Raw genomic sequence first — 17,202 nt, 5'->3', positions numbered from 1 at the left:
AATGGTATGATAGTCCCTATGGTCGATAAGCGTGTTCACTGTGATCACATGCAACAATTTCAAAAGCGCTGGAAAACTTTCGATTCCATCTTCATGATTGACTGTGAACCCTGCGTACTTTTTTGCCTCTCTTTTTTAACTTACAATATCATCAGAAATGTCAGTTTAACTGAAATGTAAAGCAGAAGTAAAGTATCTCTGACACTTTTGCTATTCGTCTTTCGCAACCCTCATCACTGTTAGCTGCCTCCGGCTGTTGGCAGAGCAAACGCCGGGCGTGTGGCTTTATGTATTGTCTTTCGAGATACAAAGGGGGTTCTTTTATGCCAACGACCCTTTGATCACTTCTGAAGGAGCGAATCTGACTCGTATTACATTTGAGTGGTTGTGAATGTAATAATTACAGAAGGGTTGCATTCAGTGACATGTGTCTGTCGGCAAAGTATTGTTAGTGGAAATTGGTCTGGCATTGTGCGTTGACGTGTTGAGCTGGTACTAGCAACGGTTTTTCTACTGGCAGGTACGTGATGCTAAAGAAGTGGTAGACTGGAGAGATACTAGGGGACTTGTGCTCGCATTTTCATAGTTTTAAATAATGACAGCATTTGGAATAAGTGTAACCGTTGGGATAAGGGTAAATGTGCGAAAGAAAACATCTTTAAAAGTGAATCGAACGACGAAAAACGAAAATCCTTGTGTATACATTTCCTTGCACATAATTTGCACAAAATTCTTTACAGAGCATTTCAGGTTAAACGATATTAGACGTAAGAATGTAATTTATGTGTACTTTTTGTTCTTCATTTTTCTCTAAGGGATGCAAATATATGACTGGTTTAGTTACCCTTGAAAAAGCTACACCCATCTGTCCGTGACTAAAGGCGGGATTTGATAAATACAATCCTACTCTTTGAAGCGTTTGTCCCTGTGACTTGTTTATAGTGATCGGAAACGCTATTCTAATAGACAAATGTGTTATTGTCAATATTAAAAAAAGGCATGCTTCGATGAGATGGTCTAAAGTTTAGCCGTGGTAGTACAACATTTTTCCCGGCGTTACTCAGTTGAGCATTAATTGTAACTTCACTGAGTTTTGTGACAACTGTGCGTGCTCCATTGACTAAGCCCTGCTTAGCGTTCAGGTTTCTTATCAACATCGCAGTAGAGTTTTTCTTTAGTGTAAGTTTGTGTCGGTAATTCTGACAGATCCAACGTATGTAACAATTCTACAGGATACAACTGGTTGTCACACCCCTCGTCAGACTGTACGGAGTCACAACTGTAGCAATTTTTTTCATTTTCCTCCACGACGTTCTCCACAATTTCATCATTTATTTTAGTGCAATCTTCAGTTTTTGGATCCAGTATTGATGTGTCCATAAATTCCTTCACATTTTCGGCATTAATGGCGTTGACTGTGAATATTGTCTGTGCTATTTCTGGGTCATCTATGACAAAGATGTATACAGATTATACAGGTAATAAGTACTTTAAAAGAAATAAAATTGTATTTGTAATAAGGTAGTATGAGAAGAGTCTCTTCTTCGTGAGTAATAAGTTTGCTTTGTAAAATGTAGGTATGGAGCTGGGCATTCATGATGCCCTTACGCCTATGATAGTTAAAAGTTAAGATTTTCCACAAATAGTAAGTTTTAGCACAAACTCGGTAGGCAATGTTAGAATCCAGTTAAAAAAAACCTCTCTATCAGTACCTCATTCATCTCTATATTAGTATGTGTTGCGAAAAATGGATGTTGACTTGAGAAATAATACATATATTGTCAAATGACATCTGGAAAGGGTTGAACGCTGGTTGTTTCTAAACAGATTTTTTGTTCCATTTATATATTTTAGAAAAAAATTTGGGGAACTGTAACTGAAATGTCAGTTTCTGCTATCCACTCAGTATAGCCTATTCAACGGCTAAACGCAAGCTTTCCAGTTCGATTCATCGGACTTACCGACACACGGACACTATGGAAAACTACAAATCGCAATTGAGAAGGCGCATTTGCAGACCCGGTATGCATGTTTAGCTAAATCTCTCGTTGGTAGGAGGGGATAGCCATAAGTTCCGAAGTTGTCACAGGTACTGCTTGTAGGTGACCAACACAGAGCCCCGTTCTCCCCGGTGGTAGAAAGTCGCTTTACAGTCTCTCTTCTACACAAATCACATAGAAATTCATAAGTTCATGTATAGAATTGATTTCTATAGCGTCTCTCAAGCATGTCAAAAATACGCAGCCCGACAAAAAAAAGTGAAGCACCGAAAAGGGGAGGAGAAAGTGAAAAGAAACTTCACGAGTTGAGAGTGTTTGTGATGGTATTTTAGTGAATACAAAATAAAGGAAAATTTACAAGGAACTTGGCAGCATGTGCCCACTTGTCAGTATGACGTTGCACCCTCTTGCCCTGTATACCAGTACTGATTCGGTCGAGAAGGGTGTCATAAAGCCCAACGGCTCCTCTCCTGAACCGGCCGGTGTGGCCGAGCGGTTCTAGGAGCTACAGCTTGGAACCACGCGACCGGTACGGTCGCAGGTTCGAATCCTGCCTCGGGCATGGATGTGTGTGATGTCCTTAGGTTAGTTAGGTTTAAGTAGTTCTAAGTTCTAGGGGACTGATGACCTCAGCAGTTAAGTCCCATAGTACTCAAAGCCATTTGAACCAACCCTCTCCTGAGGCCACAACTGTTGTATCTTGTTCTTGATGTCCCAGATACTGGCAACAACTGGGACCTCTACAATGAGACGGAGTTGACGTCCGAGCTAGTTCTACAGTTGTTCCGTCGGGAATAGTTTGTCTTGTTGAAAATGGTGCCACGTTACTGTCTGTAAGCAGGTCTAAGGCTTCCATCCAGTCACTTGGTGACTAGTCTGGTTTGGCAGTAGAAGATAGCAAAAGGAAGGCCGAAATTTTAAACTCCACATTTAAGATATCGTTTACGCAGGAGGTCCGCAGCTCGTGGTAGCGTTCTCGCTTGCTGCGCACGGTGTCCCGGGTTCGATTCCCGGCAGGGTCAGGGATTTTTCCTGCCTCGATATGACTGGGTGTTCTTGTGTCGTCTTCATCGTCATCATTCATCCCCATTACGGTCGGAGGAAGGCAATGGCAAATCACCTCCACTAGGACCTTGCCTAGTACAGCGATGCGGGTCTCCTGCATCGTCCCCTACGCTCCTCGGTGTATGGGACCTCACCATCATTACGCAAGAGAATCGTACAAAGGCAGCGTCCTTTGATCATCGCACAGAGTCCCGTATGGATGACATAGAAGTAAGCATCTCTAGAATTGAGAAATAACCGAAAGAGTTGAAAAGAAATAAGTCGACAGGTCCGAATGGAATCCCAATTCGGTTTTACAAAGAGTATTCTACGTCATTGCCCCTTACTTAGTTTGCATTTATCGCGAATCTTTCAACCAGCGCAAAGTGCCAAGTGACTGTATATAAGAAGGGTGAAAGAACACACTCGCAAAATCACAAACCAATATCCTTAACGTCGATTTGCTGCAGAGTTCTAGACCATATTCTGAGTTCGAATATAATAAATTTCCTAGAGACCGAAAAGCTCATGGCCACAAATGGTTCAAATGGCTCTAAGCACTATGGGACTTAACATCTAAGGTCATCAGTCCCCTAGACGTAGAGTTATGTAAACCTAACTAACCTAAGGACATCACACACATCCATGCCCGAGGCAGGATTCGAACCTGCGACCGTAGCAGCCGCGTGGTTCCGGACTGAAGCGCCTAGAACCGCTCGGCCACACCGGCCGGCTGGCCACGAATCAACAGGGCTTTAGGAAGCATCACTCGGGCGAAATCCAGCTTGCTATTTTCTCAAATGGTATACTGCGAACTATGGATGAAGGGCAACAGAGTCCATGTTTCTAGACTTGCGAAAAGTATTTGACACGGTACCCCACTGCAGACTGTTAACGAAGATACGTGCGTACGGAATACGCTCCTAGATATGTGACTGACTCGAAGACTTCTTAAGTAATAGAACCCAGTATGTTGTCCTCGACGGCAGGTTTTCATCGGAGACAAGGGTAACATCAGGAGTGCCCCACGGAAGGACCGTTGCTGTTTTCTATAGACATAAATGATCTGGCAGACAGGGTGGGCAGCAATCTGTGGTTGTTCGCTGATGATTGTGTGGTGTACAGGAAGGTGTCGAAGATAAGTTACCGTAGGTTGATACAAGATGACCTAGAAAACGTTTTTAGTTGATGTGATGAATGACAGCTGGCTCTTAATGTACAAAAATGTACGTTAATGTGAATGAGTAGGAAAAATTAACCCCTAATGTTCAGATACAGCATTAGTAGTGTCCTGCTTGACACAGTCACGTCGTTTAAATATCTGGGAGTAACGTTGCGGAGCGATATGAAATGGAGCGATCATGCGAGGATTGTGGTATGGAAGGCGAATGGTCGACTTCGGTTTATTGGGAGATTTTTAGGAGAGTGTGGTTCATCTGTTAAGGAGACCGCATATTGGACGCTACTGCAACATATTATTGAGTACTGCTCGAGTGTATGGAATTGAGAGAAGACGTCGAAGCAATTCAGAGGCGAGCTGCTAGATTTGTTGCCGGTAGGTTCGATCAGCATGCAGGCGCTACGTATACGCTTCGGGAGCGCAGTTGGAGGATGGGCTGAAACGCGCTAGATTGGATTGCGTTCAATCATGGGAAGAAGTCATTAATTTCGTAGAACACTGCTGATACAGTTTATAGAACTGGCATTTAAAACTGACTGCAGAACGATCTCACGCCGCCAACATAAATTTCACGTAGAGACCACGAAGATAAGATACGAGAAATTAGAGCTCATACGGGGCGTACAGACATTTTCCCTCGCTCTAACAGCGAGTGGAACAGTTGTGACAAAGGCTACTCTCCGCCACTCACGGTATTTTGGCTTGAGGAGTATGTATGTACACTGCTGGCCATTAAAATTGCTACACCTGGAAGAAATGCAGATGATAAACGGGTATTCATTGGACAAATATATTATACCAGAACGGACATGTGATTACATTTTCACGCAATTTGGGTGCATAGATCCTGAGAAACAAGTACCCAGAACAACCACCTCTGGCCATAATAACGGCCTTGATACGCCTGGGCATTGAGTCAAACAGAGCTTGGATGGCGTGTACAGATACAGCTGCCCATGCAGCTTCAACAAGATACCACAGTTCATCAAGAGTAGTGACTGGCGTATTGTGACGAGCCAGTTGCTCGGCCACCATTGACCAGACGTTTTCAATTGGTGAGAGATCTGGAGAATGTGCTGGCCAGGGCAGCAGTCGAACATTTTCTGTATCCAGAAAGGCCCATACAGGACCTGCAACATGCGGTCGTGCATTATCCTGCTGAAATGTAGGGTTTTGCAGGGATCGAATGAAGGGTAGAGCCACGGGTCGTAACACATCTGAAATGTAACGTCCACTGTTCAAAGTGCCGTCAATACGAACAAGAGGTGACAGAGACGTGTAACCAATGGCACCCCATACCATCACGCCGGGTGATACGCCAGTATGGCGATGACGAATACACGCTTCCAATGTGTGTTCACCGCGATGTCGCCAAACACGGATGCGACCATCATGATGCTGTAAACGGAACCTGGATTCATCCGAAAAAAGGACGTTTTGCCATTCGTGCACCCAGGTTCGTCGTTGAGTACACCATCGCAGGCGCTCCTGTCTGTGATGCAGCCTCGAGGGTAACCGCAGCCATGGTCTCAGAGCTGATAATCCATGCTGCTGCAAAGGTCGTCGAACTCTTCGTACAGATGGTTGTTGTCTTGCAAACGTCCCCATCTGTTGACTCAGGGATCGAGACGTGGCTGCACGATCCGTTACAGCCATGCGGATAAGATGCCTATCATCTCGACTGCTAGTGATACGAGGCCGTTGGAATCCAGCACGGCGTTCCGTATTACCCTCCTGAACCCACCGATTCCATATTCTGCTAACAGTCATTGGATCTCGACCAACGCGAGCAGCAATGTCGCAATACGATAAACCGCAATCGCGATAGGCTACGATCCGACCTTTATCAAAGTTGGAAACGTGATGGTACGCATTTCTCCTCCTTACACGAGGCATCACAACAACGTTTCACCAGGCAACGCCGGTCAACTGCTGTTTGTGTATGAGAAATCGGTTGGAAACTTTCCTCATGTCAGCACGTTGTAGGTAATACAATCATGAGGACCTGGATATCCGTGATACACCACTGTATTCCTCCGTCACTACCAGCCATACCCAGTTTCACCCAACTCCGCTGCACCAGGAGTAACATCACTGCGCCTCTCCAAAAAACTGAAGAATAGGATCTCTCCTCACGCCGCCGCCGTAGTCGTCCTTCAGGCCGCGCAGGGTAGCCAGACGGCGCGGGCGCCTTGTTATGGTTGGTGCAGCTACCCCCCCCCCCCCCCCCCCCCCCGCCCACCACCCCAGTCGGAGGTTTGAGTCTTCCCTCGGGCATGGGTGTGTGTGTTGTCCTTAACGTAGGGTAAGTTAGATTACGTAGTGTGTAAGGCTATGGACCGATGATCTCAACAGTTTGGTACCATAGGAACTTACCATCACCCGTCATGCAGGGTAGTGCACAACCGCGATTCATAGCTGAACACAATTTGCCGCCTTTCATCAGCAGTCAATAGTTCCCAGCCATTGGCACCACTCCGACGTCGCCGTTTATGTGTCAACAATAGCCGGGTGCAGATAGTCTCCGACCAATGGTGCGGAATGGCGTGGAATGTGCTTCGTGCACAATACGGCGACCGGAAACTTGACGGCGAGGGTGCCTGCCCTCACATTCCTACGCAGTAAACTTAGTGGTGTGGGCCGCGTATGTTCCCAGTGGGAGGGAACTTATAAAATGGGAATATTGTCGGGAATATTTCTTTGGCCCGGGAAGATTCCCAAAAATTGGGAATTTTTGAAAATTTTTAGATTCTGAATTTTTTAACACTTATTAACAGTTAAAGAACCTTGAAACTAGGTTAACTAAGTAAATTGATACATTTTAATCCAAGATTTATCATTCCATGCATTAATTTCCTCGCAAATTCCATGTAAAACATCATTTACCGTAAGTCTGGCGGAAGAAGGTAATTTAAAATATTCGCTAGGCCTACTATTTTTAGGCAAGTTGAAACCCCACATTTCTCTGAATGAAACCTAAACTTACAAAATATTTCTCTGGAGGCATAATTCTCAACCGGCGGTCATCTATAGTATTTTTGAATTTTTTCAAACGAATAACTAGAGTTGTTTCACTTTCAGGATTCAAAGACTCCTCATTTCCTGCACTGAATTATGATTCATAAAATTATTTTCCGAGATATTGCTATCAATTTCACTTTTAGAATCGTTTTAAATATTTTTCCATGTTCTATGCCAATAAAATCACTTGTATTTTCGAGTAAATCACAAATCTCGGCCGGTTAATTCGCATAATTTTTCCCCGAAAAGCCATTTTCAGTTACTAATGTTTACAAAATTAGCACGAGTTTAAAATAAACTATATAGCCTAAAATATCCCTAACATCGACAGAAAACTTAACAAATTAAATAAACAAACTTCCCCGTGTATTTTAGTAACTTTAGTTACTCACTAGATGGCATATCAATATTATAAACTCAGTTTTTCTAAACGTTGATTATTTTCGACGTTGGCAGTTCTAGGAAATGTAAGAGTCGTAAATTTCGACGCTTGGAAGTTCTAGGGCTAATTCATTGATATTTAAAACATTGAAAACCAAAAAATGTGTTTATTTCTAACAACAACTATAACGTTTTACATTCTTGTTATTTTTTTTGATGTTTTTATTCAACTATAATATTTTTTGAACATATAAGAAGATGGACATAGAAGAGTGTTCATGTTTTTCTTAATCACACAATTACCGCATTGACCTATTAATTTGAGCGGTTTCGTTTTTAAAATTATAAATTCCCAGAGGTTGTAGAGAGTTTCAGGGAGAGCATAAGGGAATAATTGACAGGAATGGGGGAAAGAAATACAGTAGAAGAAGAATGGGTAGCTCTGAGGGATGAAGTAGTGAAGGCAGCAGAGGATCAAGTAAGTAAAAAGACGAGGATTAGTAGAAATCCTTGGGTAACAGAACAAATATTGAATTTAACTGATAAAAGGAGAATATATAAAAATTCAGTAAATGAAGCAGGCAAAAAGGAATACAAACGTCTCAAAAATGAGATCGACACGAAGTGCAAAATGGCTAAGCAGGGATGGCTAGAGGACAAATGTAAGAATGTAGAGGCTTATCTCACTAGGGGTAAGATAGACACTGCCTACAGGAAAATTAAAGAGACCTTTGGAGAAAAGAGAGCCACTTGTATGAATATCAAGAGCTCAGATGGAAACCCAGTTCTAAGCAAAGAAGGGAAAGCAGAAAGGTCGAAGGAGTATATAGAGGGTCTATACAAGGGTGATGTACTTGAGGAAAATATTATGGAAATGGAAGAGGATGTAGACGAAGATGAAATGGGAGACACGATACTGCGTGAAGAGTCTGACAGAGCACCGAAAGACCTGAGTCGAAACAAGGCCCCGGGAGTAGACAACATTCCATTAGAACCACTGACGGCCTTGGGAGAGCCAGTCCTGACAAAACTCTACCATCTGGTGAGCAAGATGTATGAGACGGGCGAAATGGTTCAAAATGGCTCTGAGCACTATGGGACTCAACTGCTGAGGTCATTAGTCCCCTAGAACTTAGAACTAGTTAAACCTAACTAACCTAAGGACATCACAAACATCCATGCCCGAGGCAGGATTCGAACCTGCGACCGTAGCGGTCTTGCGGTTCCAGACTGCAGCGCCTTTAACCGCACGGCCACTTCGGCCGGCCGACTCGCTGTTAACTGCCGTCTATACCTGCAGCAGAATAAAAAAGTGATTGACAGCTGAGCACGGAAGGGAAACGCATTATGGCTGCGACAGTAGCGGCTGTGAAGTTCTGTACTGACAACGAGACAGCGCCTACTTGTTAGCACCAATTTCATCCATATTTACGCTCTGTGCAGGGCTTGGCCGGAAAGGAAAATGACAGAAGTGGAGTTCAACGAAATCAGTCTTGACAAATAGGCGCGGTTTCCTTATGATTATATTCATACGTTCCCAGTTAATGTGCGGCACTGTCTTCCTTTATTGGATGATAATAGTCTCATCACTTTCCTAAGCAATTTCACTGTTAGCTTTGAACATTTCGTAAAAAAATACTGTACTGAGATACAAACCGTATAAGAACAAGTCATGTTGATATAACAATCATGTTACGCCGTCTCCACACCGGACGCGCCGCGACATTTAGCGCCGCGCAGAACCTATGGCCGCATAGCAGCGCAGAACGGTGCAGAATGGTCATTTTGTTCGTACGTGCGTAGCAGTGGTGCAGTGTGCAAGCGCGCGTCAGTAACAAGGAAACACGTCGTCCAATACGAGCCGCACACAAACGAACCATTTCCTCTGACGTACCACCGAGCGGGATGGTGCAGTGGTTAGCACATTGGACTCGCATTCGGGAGGACGACGGTTCAAACCCGCGTCCGGCCATCCTGATTTAGGTTTTCCGTGATTTCCTATATCGCTTCAGGCAAATGCGGGAATGTTTCCTCTGAAAGGGCTCAGATGATTTCCTTCCTCATCCATCCCTAATCCGAGCTTGTGCTCCGTCTCTCATGGTCTCATTGTCGATGGGACACGAAACACTTATCTCTTCTTCCTCCTCTTCCTCCTCCTTTGATGCACCTACACAGTGAGAGATCTGCTGCGCAGGCGGCGCCGTTTGACGCCCACACCGACCGAGTTGCACCGCCCTGCGCCGAACGTCTTTGCTTGATTATGCCCGACACAGCTCAGGTCAACGCACACGGTGTGGACGTAGCTGTAATCTAGAACGTAAGAGAAAATACACGCGTACATACAAGATAACGCATCATTTACTGTTTGAAACATAATTGAACAAAATTTTGCACATTTTCTCATTACGTTGATGTTGTTGTTGTTGTGGTCTTCAGTCCTGAGACTGGTTTGATGCAGCTCCCCATGCTACTCTATCCTGTGCAAGCTCCTTCATCTCCCAGTACCTACTGTAACATACATCCTTCTGAATCTGCTTAGTGTATTCATCTCTTGGTCTCCCTCTTCGATTTTTACCCTCCACGCTGCCCTCCAATGCTATATTTGTGATCCCTTGATGCCTCAGGACATTTCCTACCAACCGGTCCCTTCTTCTTGTCAAGTTGTGCCACAAACTCCTCATCTCCCCAATTCTAGTCAATACCTCCTCATTAGTTATTTGATCTACCCATCTAATCTTCAGCATTCTTCTGTAGCGCCACATTTCGAAAGCTTCTATTCTCTTCTTGTGTAAACTATTTATCGTCCATGTTTCACTTCCATACATGGCTACACTCCATACAAATACTTTCAGAAACGACTTCCTGACACTTAAATCTATATTCGATGTTAACAAATTTTTCTTCTTTAGAAACACTTTCCTTGCCATTGCCAGCTTACATTTTATATCCTCTCTACTTCGACCATCATCGTTTATTTTGCTCTCCAAATAGCAAACCTCACTTCCTGATCTAATTCCCGCAGCATCACCCGACTTAATTCGACTACATTCCATTATCCTCGTTTTGCTTTTGTTGATATTCATCTTATATCTTCCTATCAAGACACTGTCCGTTCCGTTCAACTGCTCTTCCAAGTCCTTTGCTGTCTCTGACAGAATTACAATGTCATCGGCGAACCTCAAAGTTTTTATTTCTTCTCCATGGATTTTAATACCTACTCCGAACTTTTCTTTTGCTTCTTTTACTGCTTGCTCAATATAAAGATTGAATAACATCGGGGAGAGGCTACAACCCTGTTCACTCCCTTCCCAACCACTGCTTCCCTTTCATACCCCTCGACTCTTATAACTGCCATCTGGTTTCTGTACGAACTGTAAATAGCCTTTCGCTCCCTGTATTTTATCCCTGCCACCTTTAGAGTTTGAAAGAGAGTATTCCAGTCAACATTGTCAACAGCTTTCTCTAAGTCTACAAATGCTAGAAACGTAGGATTGCCTTTCCTTAATCTTTCTTCTAAGATAAGTCGTAAGGTCAGTATTGCCTCACGTGTTCCAACATTTCTACGGAAACCAAACTGATCTTCCCCGAGGTCGGCTTCTGCCAGTTTTCCATTCGACTGTAAAGAATTCGCATTAGTATTTAGCAGTTGTGACTTATTGAACTATTCGGTAATTTTCACATCTGTCAACACCTGCTTTCTTTGGGATTGGAATTATTATATTCTTCTTGAAGTCTGAGGGTATTTCGCCTGTCTCATACATCTTGCTCACCAGATGGTAGAGTTTTGTCAGGACTGGCTCTCCCAAGACCGTCAGTGGTTCTAATGGAATGTTTTCTACTCCCGGGGCCTTGTTTCGACTCAGGTCTTTCAGTGCTCTGTCAAACTCTTCATGCAGTATCGTATCTCCCATTTCATCTTCGTCTACATCCTCTTCCATTTCCATAATATTGTCCTCGAGTACATCACCCTTGTATAGACCCTCTATATACTCCTTCGACCTTTCTGCTTTCCCTTCTTTGCTTAGAACTGGGTTTCCATCTTAGCTTTTGATATTCATATAAGTGGTTCTCTTATCTCCTAAGGTCTCTCTAATTTTCCTGTAGGCAGTATCTATCTTACCCGTAGTGAGATAAGCCTCTAAATCCTTACATTTGTCCTCTAGCCATCCCTGCTTAGCCATTTTGCACTTCGTGTCGATCTCATTTTTGAGACGTTTGTATTCCTTTTTGCCTGCTTCATTTACAGCATTTTTATATATTCTCCTTTCATCAATTAAATTCAATATTTGTTCTGTTACCCAAGGATTTCTACCAATCCTCGTCTTTTTACCTATTTGATCCTCTGCTGCCTTCACTACTTCATCCCTCAAAGCTACCCATTCTTCTTCTACTGTATTTCTTTCCCTCATTCCTGTCAATTGTTCCCTTATGCTCTTCCTGAAACTCTGTTCAACTTCTGGTTTAGTCAGTTTATCCAGGTCCCATCTCCTTAAATTCCCACCTTTTTACAGTTTCTTCAGTTTTAATCTGCAGTTCATAACCAATAGATTGTGGGCAGAGTCCACATCTGTCCCTGGAAATGTCTTACATTTTAAAACCTGGTTCCTAAATCTCTGTCTTACCATTATATAATCTATCGGATACCTTTTAGTATCTCCAGGCTTCTTCCATGTATACAGCCTTCTTTTATGATTCTTAAACCAAGTGTCAGCTATGATTATGTTGTGCTCTGTGCAAAATTCTACCAGGCGGCTTCCTCTTTCATTTCTTACCCCCAATCCATATTCACCTACTATGTTTCCTTCTCTCCCTTTTCCTACTCTCGAATTCTAGTCACCCATGACTATTAAATTTTCATCTACCTTCACTACCTGATTAATTTCTTTTATCTCATCATAGATTTCATCAATTTCTTCATCATCGCCGGGCTAGTTGGCATATAAACTTGTACTACTGTAGTACGCATGGGCTTCGCGTCGATCTTGGCCACAATAATGCGTTCACTATGCTGTTTGTAGTAGCTTACCCGCACTCCTATTTTTTATTCATTATTAAACCTACTCCTGCATTACCCCTATTTGTCTTTATGTTTATAACCCTGTATTCGCCTGACCAAAAGTCTTGTTCCTCCTGCCACCGAACTTCATTAATTTCCACTATATCTAACTTCAACCTATCCATTTCCCTTTTTAAATTTTCTAACCTACCTGCCCGATTAAGGGACCTGACATTCCCCGCTCCGATCCGTAGAACGCCAGTTTTCTTTCTCCTGATAACGACGTCCTCTTGAGTAGTCCCCGCCCGGAGATCCGAATGGGGGACTATTTTACCTCCGGAATATTTTACCCAAGAGGACGCCATCATCATTTATCCATACAGTAAAGCTGCATGCCCTCGGGAAAGATTACGGCTGTAGTTTCTCCTTGCTTTCAGCCGTTCGCAGTACCAGCACAGCAAGGCCATTTTGGTTAGTGTTACAAGGCCAGATCAGTCAATCATCCAGACTGTTGCCCCTGCAACTACTGAAAAGGCTGCTGCCTCTCTTCAGGAACCACTCGTTTGTCTGGCTTCTCCGCAGATACCCCTCCGTTGTGGTTGCACCTACGGTACGGCCATCTGTATCGCTGAGGCACACAAGCCTCCTCAGCAACGGCACGGTCTATGGTTCATAAGGGGGGGGGGTCATTATGTTATTGGCTATAATCTGGATGTTTTTCAGTATTTTTGTCGAGTGATTTGATCAGGACGTTGCTGGACACTTCTAGATCTCATTGTCACACTGTCGCATTGTGCCTCGCTGGTACATCGGAGCGCGATTCAATATTGATAAGTTTCTCTGGTTGGCAGCATCGCTGGCGTTGGTGGAGCCAGACCGCTTTTCCGCCGCCTGAGAAGTGCGCAGTGACGATTAGAACGATTTGAGAGCAACTGCGGGGAAAGTTGCTCTCTCTCTCTCTCAGTGATCGTGTGTCTAGCGGTTTGTGGGGCGACGGCGGGTGGTAAGCGCCGTAATGTCTTGGCCGATAGAAACATTGGTTCGCCGCTGCATTTGGAATGCTCGTCAGAGCGGGTTAAGTGACGTCCTGCGTCGGCTGAATCAGTGGAGACTGCACGATGTATAGAAGTTATTTCAGTATATTGCTTTGCTTACTTTCACTTGGATTTGGATTATTCCAAAAATACCTGCGCCCACTGCTGGGCCGGGTTGGCTTCCTGTCATCCAGTTCCAAGGATTTGAACACGAGGGCGACTGGTGGATATGGTCCGCCGATTGCAGCCATTTTGACTGGGCCGTTGTTGACTTATGTTCCTACTCCCTGGGAATTATAGTGAGCATTCAGTTACAGCCCCAAGCGTTATAGTTTTGTGGAAGGGTTACTCTCTTACTTGTCATCTTGGTTATCCATCGCCGTCTGTAAAGTAGTTTTGTGAACTTTTGAAGTGATCTTATTAAAATCATTTACTATGTATTTATTATTAAACTGACGGAAGTCTCTTGCTTAGGTTTGACCGCGCTAACTGGCGTTATCTAAATTAAACAGTACATTACGTGATTTCAGCACATTTCAGCATATTTTCTCCAGTGTCTTTTGGGGTTGTAATTTTTTCCTAAGCGGGTTACCTAGTGTTTTATAAGTTACAATGTAGGCTTGAGTGCACATGTAGTTTATATTGTGAGTTCCGCTAAAAGGGTCTTGAGTAAAAGAAATTATTAATCCTAAAGTGGTTGCTCTCTCTTTTAATCGCACTAAGGCAAGAGCCTAAAGCCTCAGATGGCCATCCAGGCTGAGTGTTGTGTTGGCCCTACACGGGCACCTTGTCTGCACGACCAACTGACTGTGTTATACGTAAGCTCGTCGTCAGTCTATTTCCGTGGATTGCTTGCTTTTCCCTATCACATGCGATCTGTTTTTCTCGTCTGTTAATCGTTTCTGTAGGATTTTAACCTTAAATTTGGAAACGCCACAGTGCTGATGTCATTGAACTTCTGTTACGGCTGGGATTCAATGTCAAGATTTCAGAAAATTTTTCTTAAGATTCTTTTCTTCTTAAATGTTTTGCAAATTTTATCACCAATTGCCCTGCTTTCAAAAGTAGTTTCCGAGATTTCTTAGATCTTTTTGGTGTGGCAATAAAGTGGTTTTTCTTTTAATTTGTTAGTAAAATTATGCTTTATTAAATTTGTTAGTAAAATTACGGCCCAGTATCCTACCACTCGACATCAGCTCCCTACCGAATTCTCACATGAGGAACGTTTTGTCAAAGGTTAGTTTACTTATCACTTTGAAAATATTGTACGTTATCTTTAGTAACCAGATAAACAAATCTGTATACCAATTTTTCAATATCAGTCTTAGAACTTTCGCAACAGTTTTTATAATTGTATGTGAGCGAGCGAGGTGGCACAGTGGTTATCACACTGGACTCGTATTCGAGTGGGCTACGGTTCAAACTTGCGTCCGCCCACCCTGATTTCATGGATTAGGTTTTTCGTGATTTCCGTAAATTGCTTCAGGCAAATGCCGGAATGGTTCCTTTGAAAGGGCACGGCCGACTTCTTTCGCCATCCTTCCCTAATCCGATGAGACTGATGACCTCGCTGTTTGATCGCCTCTGATATGCTCGCTAAATCACGCAGGGCTAACAGGTAATTAGGATTGTGGAAAGGGCCAAGGGAGTTGCGGTCGGATTCATTTCACAATTGTAATTTATTATCATTTAGTTAACAAATAAACTTTTGAAAGAATTAAATTTACTTCGCGGCTGAAGGCCTCCAAACAGACGCTTTAGAATAAGTTCAATTTTGAAAAGACATGATACACAGTTGAAGTCACGAATAAGATAAATAGTATACTTACAGGTATATGAGAACAGCATGCGGAGCGACTGAAGGCCGCCGCATTGAATCTTCAGAATTCCAAATATACTATGATGATTACTGAAGGCAGAAGGCCACAATGTTTTAAGATACTAACAGGGCTGATGGCCCACAAGGTGCACAGAAAGAGATAAACAAACGCAATAAGATGGCTGAAGGCCGTAATATTAAATTCTGCAAATTAAGGAAATATACAGGGTGATTCAAAAAGAATACCACAACTTTAAAAATGTGTATTTAATGAAAGAAACATAATATAACCTTCTGTTATACATCATTACAAAGAGTATTTAAAAAGGTTTTTTTTCACTCAAAAACAAGTTCAGAGATGTTCAATATGGCCCCCTCCAGACACACGAGCAATATCAACCCGATACTCCAACTCGTTCCACACTCTCTGTAGCATATCAGGCGTAACAGTTTGGATAGCTGCTGTTATTTCTCGTTTCAAATAATCAATGGTGGCTGGGAGAGGTGGCCGAAACACCATATCCTTAACATACCCCCATAAGAAAAAATCGCAGGGGGTAAGATCAGGGCTTCTTGGAGGCCAGTGATGACGTGCTCTGTCACGGGCTGCCTGGCGGCCGATCCATCGCCTCGGGCAGTTGACGTTCAGGTAGTTACGGACAGATAAGTGCCAATGTGGTGGCGCTCCATCCTGCTGAAATATGAATTGTTGTGCTTCTTGTTCGAGCTGAGGGAACAGCCAATTCTCTAACATCTCCAGATACTGTAGTCCAGTTACAGTAGCACCTTCGAAGAAAAAGGGACCAAAAACTTTATTGGTTGAAATGGCGAACAAATGTACAACCAAATGAAACTTTATAGCTCTCTTAATTCGCCGACAGATAGTGCTTAGCTCTGCCTTTTGTCGTTCCAGAGTTTTAAATTCCTAAAGTTGTGGTATTCTTTTTGAATCACCCTGTATATTGCAACAATCGCGCATGTATTATTGCAGGAGACATTCCTATTGTGTTTGTAGCTGTAAGAGGTACCATTATCAACAAAGGCAAATCCAAACAATTGTTAAATGGATAAAATATGAGTACATTTACGTCACAGAAATGATACAGGATTTGGGCTGTATATCATTAAAAGAAAGGCGTTTTTCGTTGCGAAGGAATCTTCTCACGAAATTCCAATCACCAACTTTCTCCTCCAAATACGAAAATATTTATTTTGGTACCGACTTACATAGGGAGAAACTATCACCACGATAAAATAAGGGAAATCAGAGCTCGTACGGAAAGCTATAGATGTCAGTTCTTTCCGCGCGCTATACGAGATTGGAATAATAGAGAATTGTGAAGGTGGTTCGATGAACCCTCTGCGAGGCACTTAAATGTGATTTGCAGAGTATCCATGTAGATGTAGAAGTAAGGAATGAGGAGAGGAGGTTCTCCACAGAATCGGCGAGGGATGTACGGAAAACACTGACGAGAAGAAGGGACAGGCTGATTGGACATCTGTTAAGACATCAGAGTATAACTTCCATGGTGATAGATGGAGCTGCAGAGTGCAAAAACTGTAGAGGAAGACAGAGATTGGAATAAATGGAGCAAATAATTTAGGACGTAAGCTGCAAGTACTACTCTGAGATGAAGAGGTTGGCAAAGGATAGAAATTCCTGGCGGGCTGCATCAAACCAATCAGAAGACTGGTGACTCAAAAAAATTGTAATTGGTTGGAGCGAA

The sequence above is a fragment of the Schistocerca piceifrons genome, chromosome 3 (genome assembly GCF_021461385.2).
Source record: "Schistocerca piceifrons isolate TAMUIC-IGC-003096 chromosome 3, iqSchPice1.1, whole genome shotgun sequence".
In the NCBI taxonomy this organism is placed as follows: Eukaryota; Metazoa; Arthropoda; class Insecta; order Orthoptera; family Acrididae; genus Schistocerca; species Schistocerca piceifrons.
Note: the sequence above shows the minus strand (reverse complement) of the source record.